Here is a 10,076-nt window from a genome sequence, read left to right on the forward strand (position 1 = left end):
CTTAGGCACTATTGAAGAGTTAATTGGAGAGGGAGTTATTGGCTAGGGAAAGAACTTGTATCCTGAAACTTTCTACAGGGTGTTTTTCAGTGAGGTTTGCCCCATCCCATGTATTCTGTTAACTATTATTGCATTTCTGCTGCACCACCTGTTAGATGTTTTTTTTGCTTTCTTGATGGTTATCATGAGGTTACACTGCCTTTAGGTCTGTGAAATTAATTCCATGTTCACATTTCATCCTTGAAATTGGGTAGTCCATCATACATCATTCCAGGATGGGCAATGAGAGGCTTGACTGTAACAACCCCCTACTGGATCTGGATACTAGTATTTGTTTTTTCCACCCAATTGACATTGATTTGTTAAGTCTCTGCAATATATTATTTGTCAAGCATCAAATGTAAGGCCTGGAAGATAGGATCCCTTCCACCAGGATGTAAGCTACCCCTGGTAAATATTTTAGAAAGCCTCTCTTACCCCAAACGGCCTCAGCCCAGCATCTCCTTCAACCTCAATCAGCTGTTTTCTTTCAGTTATTTCTCATTATTCAGCCTCCACTCTCCAGAAAATGAATTCTTGTGTAAACTCCCCTCATTTATTATTTGTCTTCCAGCATTTATAACCCTGCATGCCTAAGGCAGTGTTGGAATTTTAAACTTTACCAATGGAAAGCTCCCATCTCCAAACTTAGCCCCCTATTTCTGAAAACTAGCTGAAAGGGACTTGCCTAACCATTGCCCCCAACTTTTAAACCTTAAACCTTAAAAACCTATCCCTATCCACCATCTTGGTGCAACTATCTTTCTCTTTCTCTTGAAATGCTGTCTGGGTGGCTCTGTTTTCCCCTGAAATAAAGCCTTTGCTTAAACCCCTTTGTTCCACCTCCTTCCTGGTGACTTTGCAGAGATTATGTTTCATCAAACTGTATAGTATGGGGCTTTAAACTTCAGTTACATACATTACTAATTTGGCAGGGCTTATTACATTCCCAATTTGGAACATTATGACTATTTCTCATTTTTAAATTGGGCCCCAGATCCCTCATCTGTCTTCCTTGGGTAAGACTTTACTTTGGCCAGGGTCACTATTAACTATGTTAGATTAAAGAACAAAATCCAAACCCCAAATTAAGAAAAATAAAAACCTTTTACCCTCCCAACTATTGTCTCTTTAACGTGAATTTAAAGGGTCCAAAGTTGGAATTATTTCCCAGGAATCAGACTGTGTTGTTGGGTACTTATCATCTGGCTTAGGTATTGGTCCTTTCACTTTCTTGTAGTGAGTCCAGACTTTCTCTGCCACCCAGATGGTCATTCAGTTGTCAACATCATTCCCAGGCCAGTTGGAGTTTTGATGCTTTCCACAATTTGATGAGGACCTAACTGCCAGGTTGGTGTTGATGGGCAGCAAATTCAAGAGGTGGAGTCTGAGCTGGCAAGCCAAGGTTCCCAAGGGCTGACAGAGTAGAGGACAAAGCCAGTTTATAATTTTTAGGGAAGAGATCCTTTGCAGAGTCAGCTACATGCATGGTCTGCCCTAACACAAAACCCTCCTCTGGTTCTGGACCTGAAAAATTCAGAAAAAGTCATCTGTTGTCAACATACAAAGGAGGGACAGCCATAAGATACATATTCCCATTTCTCCCATAAGGAGAAATGGAAGAAACACAGGGGTTACCAGACCCAAGCAGCCTTGAAAAACCCACAGGGCAAACTCCAGTAGACTTCAAAATCTAAGAATCATTTATCCTTAGTGCCTCAGAAAGTGGTAGTCCCACCCTTTCCGAGGGCCTACACATTGACCCACCTCTCTCAGAATGCAAACTTGGGGAACACTGGGGAGACCACATGCCTCCTGGCTCCACCTTCTCCAAGCGTTGGGGTGGCACCATGGCCCTCCTCCACCTCTGGGGCACATGCTCAAGTCCTCCATGTGGTTGCCCCCAAACTCCCCCAATCCCCAAGGAATGTGCCCAACCCTCTCTCCAAGGCCTGGGATGGCACCACTTCCTCACCATGAGGTGGAGGCCCATCCTCTGTCCTTGGGGAAGGCCACCTTCTCCAAGTGCTTGTGTGGGTCTGTTCTCCTTGCTCAAGCCTCTTGACTTTACAGCCAAACCTCCATTGTTTTGCCTCCAAAGTGTCCCTTCCCTGCTCCTCCTGATCTTTATTGGCAGTGGCTTTCTTTATATACAGATGCCTCAACACTCTCACTGCTACTCCACGCAGCAGTTTGGTGTTGTGTCCATTACCATTAGCCAGTACCATGGATTTTATTAGGTTCTTTCCCTAAAAGCTAATCCCAGCTTCTGGAATGTAATGCGTGGGGCTTATAATTTGGCTATCTTCCCAATAGGTATCAGTAGGTTTGAAAATGGAGATTTAAATCTTTTCCCTTTTACCCCCAAACTGTGAGGAGTTACTGTGAATTTGATTCCCTTTGTGATATGGGTTGCAGAAGATTGAACTGCCCTAAGAAAATGTCAGTTCTCTTTGATATGGGTCCACCCTTATATTTATCAAAGGCTTCTGATGGGCTTTTGAGACAAGGAGGCCTTAACCTCCTTAATTTTTAAAATTTATTAGGGGTGTCCCCTGATCTTCTTTCTTTAAATTCAGGCATTTCATTTTGAGATGACCAGGTTTCCCATTGCTGAGTCTTGTGCCCACCTCACACCTTTATCCCCTTTGGCCCAGACTGTTTCTCTATTTCACCTCTGCCTGTTTCCTTCTTGCTTTATCTTTATCCTTTATGACCATGTGGTTAACTGTGCTTAACATTATTTTAACTTGTTATTTCTGCTTTCCTTTTCCATTTTCAAAGCCCACTATAACCAATGGCATGGCACAGAAAGCCATCAAGTTATGTGACTTGGTTTCTGCACTTGGTGAAAAGCCTGGGAACATGAAGCCAGCATTTGCACTGGCCCCTCAGTCAAGCTCATCCATGGCCTATCCCTGGTACTGGTCTCCACCAGAAGGGCCAGTGGCTGCCAGTACTGAGAGCCTCAGGCTGGGCCATGCATGGCAGAGGGTTTGGGGGCTTAGAGGAGGAGGTCAGGCAGTTGCCAAGCCTATGCTCTCAGGACTAACTGACCCATGTTCAATTGCTGTTCACATAGAATCCTTCTCCATTTCAGCCTTCAAAGTTCTCATTTAAATATTTGCTATTACCACCAAGGCAGCTATAGCCAGGTCTGCACTCGAGGCTTCAAGACTCACTGCAGTGGCTCTCTTATTCATTGTGGCCTACCATCCACGAGGTTGGGGAATCCAGGTTGGTGATGTGAGGCAGCAACAACACATCCTGCTCCTGTTCTTCTCATCCCTCTGATGTACAACCCAACTGCCAGGGATGGCCAGGTATGGGCCCAACACTTCAGCACCATTCATTTCTACAGCACTGATACTGAGCAGTTTTGAACACCCCTCTCTCACCTGCTTTCCACCTCCCTTTTATACAGCACCTCAAAGCAGACAAACAACAAACAAATGCCCACACCTGTTCCAAAGAAAGAACAGGTGATCCTACATCTAAAATCAAATGTAGAAGCAAAGAAAGGAGCCCGATTGTGTCTTCAGGGCCACCATCATCAGTAAAGTTAAATTCAGCAAAACATCACAAATAAAATACACTCTGAGACCTTCTTAATAATTCTCCTAGTTGTTTATCCTTCCACCTATCTATTTTTTGGCCCTTTATCTGAATGTCTGCCTAAGACCCCTTTATATCCTTGCACCACAGGACTATCAGGGTCCATCCTTGAATATTTCCTTATTTGGCCCATCAACTTTTGGAGGTAAGCAAAGGGAGTTTTGTTGTAGTTTGTAGTTCATCCCTCAAAAAATGTAATATCCAGCAAGGTTTTGATGGAAAAGATGCATCTTTAGTTTAACCAAATATCCCTTGTATCTCTTTAATCAACTAACCTCTCATTGGCTTAGCTATTTGCCTAAATAAATCAGAAAGCAGGCATCTTTTCTGCCACCTCAAACAATGCCAACATTATGGCTCAGAAGTAGTTGGCAGGTCCAGTTACAAGACACCATAGCCCTCCTAGGAGTCCAATTCTTGTATTGACACTTTCATTGAGACTGAACTCCTACAAGAAAATGCTCCCACATCAAGATAATTTTATCCACCCATTTGCTTCACACTTGTTAGTAGCAAATCTGCAATACCTGCATTTGGCAAAGGGATTTATTATACAGAAGCCCAGACTCTGCATCAAATAGTCATGTACAAGTTTGAAATAGTTCTATTGAACCAAAGAGACAAAACTAGAAAATTACTAGAATACAAGTAACTCTGGGTAGCTTCTTCAAGTCCTTTTTAAGGATTACAAATTACTGGACAGTTTAAGCTGTATTTTCCTCCAGCCACCTCAAAGGCCTTATTTAAGTTCTGAGATTTGAGTACAGCCAATTTTTTCCCCTGTATAGTGAGACTGTAAAGATCTTGAACAAAGTCAATCCTCATCTGTCCTGTACTTGGGGCAGAATACATTGGGCCACACAATGCTTTCTTTTGTTCAAATGTAAATTTTCTTCCTCCTGGTCTTCCAATGCTCCAACTTCTCCCTATGGACTATCCAGGGGAATGTTCCTGGGGGGGAGATTTTATAGTTTCCCCCTCCCTTTTTCCCTGGCTGGCCAACTGCCTCCACCTATTCTGAGTCTTGCCTGCCTTCCATTGTTTCCACACCATCTCACTTTGTTCAACTCCAGCCCTTTCCCTCACTGGAGAAGGGAACCACGGATTGGATCTCTGCACTTGCTTATGGCCAGGCTCATCATCATTCATCCTGAATGCCAAGGTAATACTTAATAGCATTTTTCTTACCTTGGTCTGTGCAAAGAGTTACCTGGATACTGTGAAGAGGTTATTACCCCTTTATTTTTCACACTGGTGTATTTAAGCATCTGGTCTCAGGTCCTTCTGGCTGCCAGAGGTGGGACCCCATGGCAGAGTATGCGATTGCTTAATCAGTGGGGCTTGGACCCCCAAATTGTTAGACAGAGCATGGTACTTGAAGGAGAATATGTGCTCACCCAATTGTGGAGAAGAAAAGAATGTATTCATGTTCTTGCAAGAACAGGCAAACCCCAAAAACTGGTGGTCAGCATGCTAAACAATAGAATGCCACAGGTATTTAGATCCTAAGCTTTGCATACAGCCCCTCCCCTATTTCTCAGCTGATTGGATATTCCAAAAGTTACAGCCTATCTGGATAGTCTAACTAATTCACTGTTTTGATTATGTTTGACATTTCAATGACCCTGACCATTATTTATTTAAACTGGTTTCTACTTTTTGGTACCAATTTTAGGCTTGTATCAGAGGCACTCTCTTTCCCTGCCTACAGCCTGAGTTGTTCTGCAGCACTTTTTTCCACCATATTGTGTGAAAGTTAAACAATTTTCTTGCACCGTGGAATCTCTGCCAGGTGCCCACTGGAATGGAGGTTGGAGAGATTTCATGCTATAAGTAAAAAAACCTCTTTTTTCATTCTTGCGAATTTACTATGTTTGCTGCTATTATGACATGGAAACATTGTCCCAAGGAAGTGAACTATGAACAGTTAGAATTGCAAAGCTTGTTTTATGCTGAGAAAAAATGAGGTTCCTAAAATGACTTATATCATAGTATCTGATCCACCTCAAACTCCTTGTAGTCCTTCAAGGTGTAATCAAGTGTCACACTGTGGGTCTCATCCGTATACTGGATCTGGACAATTTTAGTAGCTTTCTCTGCATCTCTGTCACCATCCATATATAAAGAGAAGGTAAACAGAACCTGACTCATAGGACTACTAGGAGGTTTGGGTGGGAACCAATTAAACGGTTCAGAATAGTACATGTGCTCTCTTTTAACTCTTGTATGGGCTATGCTGAGTTTTAAAAACTCTGTGAAGAAGTGTCAGGGTAACAATTTGCCTTATGAGTCTCCCTTTGATATATTGTGCCACAATTCATACATCAGAGTTATGATGTGTATGGTTCATCCATATTTTTCCATCTTCCTCTTTGCAGTATTGACCAGGCAAATGAAATAACTTCTCTATGTATCTGCTGTTGATGTGTGAAATTAAGTTATTTCCAATGGGAAGCACCTGGGATAGTAGGAATGGGCCATTTAACCTGAAGATTAATTATCAAAATCTATAGGTATAGCAGTGTTGCAGCAGGAGTTTGCTAAGTCCATAGCACATGGCTGACAGGTAAAATCCATATTCCCCTCTGCTTTGATCCCCATCCCTCAATCCTGACTTTTAACCATGAACTCCAGGTTACCAAGATAATGTGATAGCAGACCTTTGACTTGACTACTCCCATGGAGAACAAAAAATAAAATGTCTTCCTATACCTAGTGGTTGGGTAGAGTTTTCACAGTAGGAGAAATGAGGGACTAGATTTCTCAACTGTTGAGTGTTTTCATGTCCTCTAATGTTTTTAATCAAACATTCTGGGAAAGGCTTCCTATATACCTCTACTTACAGATCTTTACACTATGAGTTGGACAAAAGTGCTTGGGATGCTGATGTGGGAAGTGGAGCATTGAAGGTGGTGAAATGTAGAGACCCTATTATCTGGAACCTGGGATGCCTGAAAGGCCCTCAAAAAATCCAGAGTTGTTGCTACAAAGCTAGGTTCTCTGCAGATCACTGAGTAAGAAGTCAGGGAAGATAGGATCTAGCTATGGTTTCATATGCACAAATGTCACATTTTTAAATCAGAAAATAAGAGAAAGAAAGGACAGATTATTCCAAAGATATTTCCATTTTCCAAAATAGGAACAACTATGTGCACCATAAGGCAAAAAATGTGTTGAATGTACAACATGAATATATTTTCAAGATGCCACTGCTTCTCTCAGACCTGAGCCTCTTAGGAGTTGGCTAACCATGAAGTGACATATTTGTAGACTAACTCAGAGACCAGCTCTGTGCACTTCCTCATGGCTTGAGGTCTCAAGATGGTTCTTGAAATTTGAACTTTGTAGTTCATTTAGCAGAACACTGGGTAGAGCTGGCACAGAACAATTATGTTGAAAATTGAAAAAAAATTACTGTATATTCTATGTATGCATTTGTATATACATGTGTTTATTTCATGTGTAAATCAATTAAAAATAAATAAATGTATAAATATATGTGCATAAATAAGCATATGTATAAGTATTTTGAAACCAAAGTGTGTGAAGAATTTGTATAACAGGAATATTTACCTCTATAAGATGAAGAATATATGCAAGATCTCTTCTATTGATGTTACAGAGGGATTTGAAATATTCAGCCTCCAAGTGTAACTGAAGATAGCTGGACCACCCAAGTCATGCCTGGAACTTTCTTACAAGGGTCCTCCTGGGAATAGCTGGGAAGGCTTTTCCTGGCATTATGTTTCACAACTCAGTGATATCATCTGCATTACCTCGATTTCAATGCCAGGTCTGTCCATTCTTAGATGGCCCATTTGGGTAACTTGCTTATCCCATCTGTCTCTCCATTTCCTCTTCAGAAAGTGGATTGATTGTAATGGTGCCCAGCTCAGAGAATTCATAAGAAAAGTAATATTTGAGGTGTATGTGTTTTTCAGTGGTAGAATGCTCTCTATCATGTGGGAGGCTCAGGTTCAAGTCCTAGCCAATGCATCCCCCCAGAAAAAAAGCAAAAAAAAAAATTAATGTTGTAAAATGCTTAGAACAGGTCATGACATTTCACTTAAATGTTAGTTTGTTACTAGGATCATTAATTCTTAATGCAATCTTGGCAGAAGATCATACCTCAGAACTTCACAAATAAATGAATTACCTATCTCCTGTGAGCCTTTCAATCCTTCCCCATCAGAAACATTCCATGCTACAAAGGGATCAGGTATTGACTTCACCAATGCTGGTCTCACTCACTGCTATTTGCATTTACATCCTCTTAGCTGTAACAGACTTTCATGATTTCTTGGTAAAAGGACTGGTCATATCCTCTTACACTGCCACAATTGGAGGATATTTTGTTGAAGCTAGCTCAGCTAAGGTGTAGCCCACCTCTATCAGGATGGGTCTTTGTAGAATCTTATATATTGCCCATGGTTTTCTTTAGGATTAGCAGCAATGGTTTTGGTTTGGGGTTGTCAAGTTATGAAAAGTAGCAATGTTTAACTGAAGCTTGCATGAGAGTGATCTCCAGAATAGCCTCTCGATTCTAAAAAAATAAACTCTCTCATCCACTAACACTTTATTAGTTACACTTCTTTTCCCCTTTTTGGTCAGTATGGAATTGTTGGTCTTAAAGTGCCAGGGCCAGACTCACTCCTGGGAATCATTTTCCACACTGTCAGGGATATTTTCACCCTGGAAGTCATGTCCCACATAGGGGAGAGAGCAAAGGTTTCACTTAGAGAGTTGGGCTTAGAGAGAGTGAGGCAACATATGAGTAACAAAAGAGTTCCTCCAGAAGTTGCTCAGTATACTTATTGATAGGCTAAAGTTCTCTGCTACCTACATAAGGTTCACAAAAGTAAGCCTCAAGATCAAGGACTTGGCCTATTGATTTGGGTGTCCCTAAGGTTTCAGAGGATTCCTTAATCATAAAGTTTAATAGTTCCATATTTTTTCTCCTGTCCCTCAAGGAACTTAGCCAATACTTTTTTGTTATCTCCTTAATATATTCTAGGATATAGCAAGGCATTACATTAAGATATACAGGATTAAAGGCCCTCATTCTTATTCTGCACTCCCTGTGTTTCAGCTGTTCAAATTCATATAGTTAAGTTATATTATTTGCTACAGAAATTTTTGGTTCCAGGTAAAACAAACGTTTTATCCTTTAGTCCCAAAGAGTAGGTGTGGTTCTAAAATATAGACAATGTCTTCCTTACCCCTGTATTCTGAATTACCTCAATCCTGACCAGATCAGCTTCATTCTTATTTCTAAATATCAGGTTTTAGATATATAAAACATCCTCTAAAATGCAGAAATAATAATCAACATTCTAGGCTAAATATGTCTGCTAGAAGAGCTTACAATCCAGGCCCCCATTTCTTTATAAGCATTTCTAAAGGAGACCATACAATAATTGTTATTTATTTTTGGCTTATTTTGTGTCCCCAAATGTCCCACAAGTTCACTCATATCATTGTAATCCTCATAACCTCAATCCTTTTCATAGCAGCATAATATTCTATCATATGTCTACACCATGATTCACTAATCTACTTCTCAGTATTGCATCCTTCAGTCACCTGCATTCATTAGGCATTATGTATAATGTCTAAATACATGGTCCATCAACACTCTCAATTTTAGATAATTTCATTCTTCACAAGAAGATAATCAATAAACACACTCTCACCAAATAGAATACCTAGACCTCCTCTTAACTTTTGTCCTTTCTTCCATTATTTACCACTGCTGTTGCTGTGGTACAGCTGACATTTAACAAAGCCCACAGCATGCAATAACAATTTACCCCTGTACCCTGGAATTAACACTCCTTGTACATGAATCATACCTTTGCTATAGTTCTTGAAAGAACTTATTTAATTTCTAGGGTTAATCAGTGGGTCATATGTGTCTAAACAACCACTTTTAATCATGTTCACCTTCTTAAAGACCCAACAGAGAACTTCCTTCCCTTCTATCTATTCCTTTACATTTGAATTTAACCTCATTAGCTAACCAATCACCCATCTCTAGCTTCTATGTATCTCTAAGTACCCAATATTCTGCATTATAAGTCTCTGATTTTATCTTTACCATGGTAGTAAAAGTGGAGTCATAAAGTATCTATTCTTTTGTCTGGCTTACTTCACTTAGCATTTTGTCCTCAAGAGTCATCCATCTTGCCATGTACTCCAGGATGTCATTTCATCTTACTGCTGCATAATATTCCATCATATGTATAGACAACATTTTGTTAACCAACTCATCTGTTGATGGGTATTTGGATTGTTTACATTTTTTGATGATTATGAATGATGTTGCTATGAACATCGATGTGCAGATGTCTCTTTGTGTCACTGCTTTCAGCTCTTCTGGATATATACCAAGTAGTGTTTTTGCTGGGTCATAGTACAACTTA

This window comes from Tamandua tetradactyla (assembly GCF_023851605.1).
Source record: "Tamandua tetradactyla isolate mTamTet1 chromosome 22 unlocalized genomic scaffold, mTamTet1.pri SUPER_22_unloc_5, whole genome shotgun sequence".
In the NCBI taxonomy this organism is placed as follows: domain Eukaryota; kingdom Metazoa; phylum Chordata; class Mammalia; order Pilosa; family Myrmecophagidae; genus Tamandua; species Tamandua tetradactyla.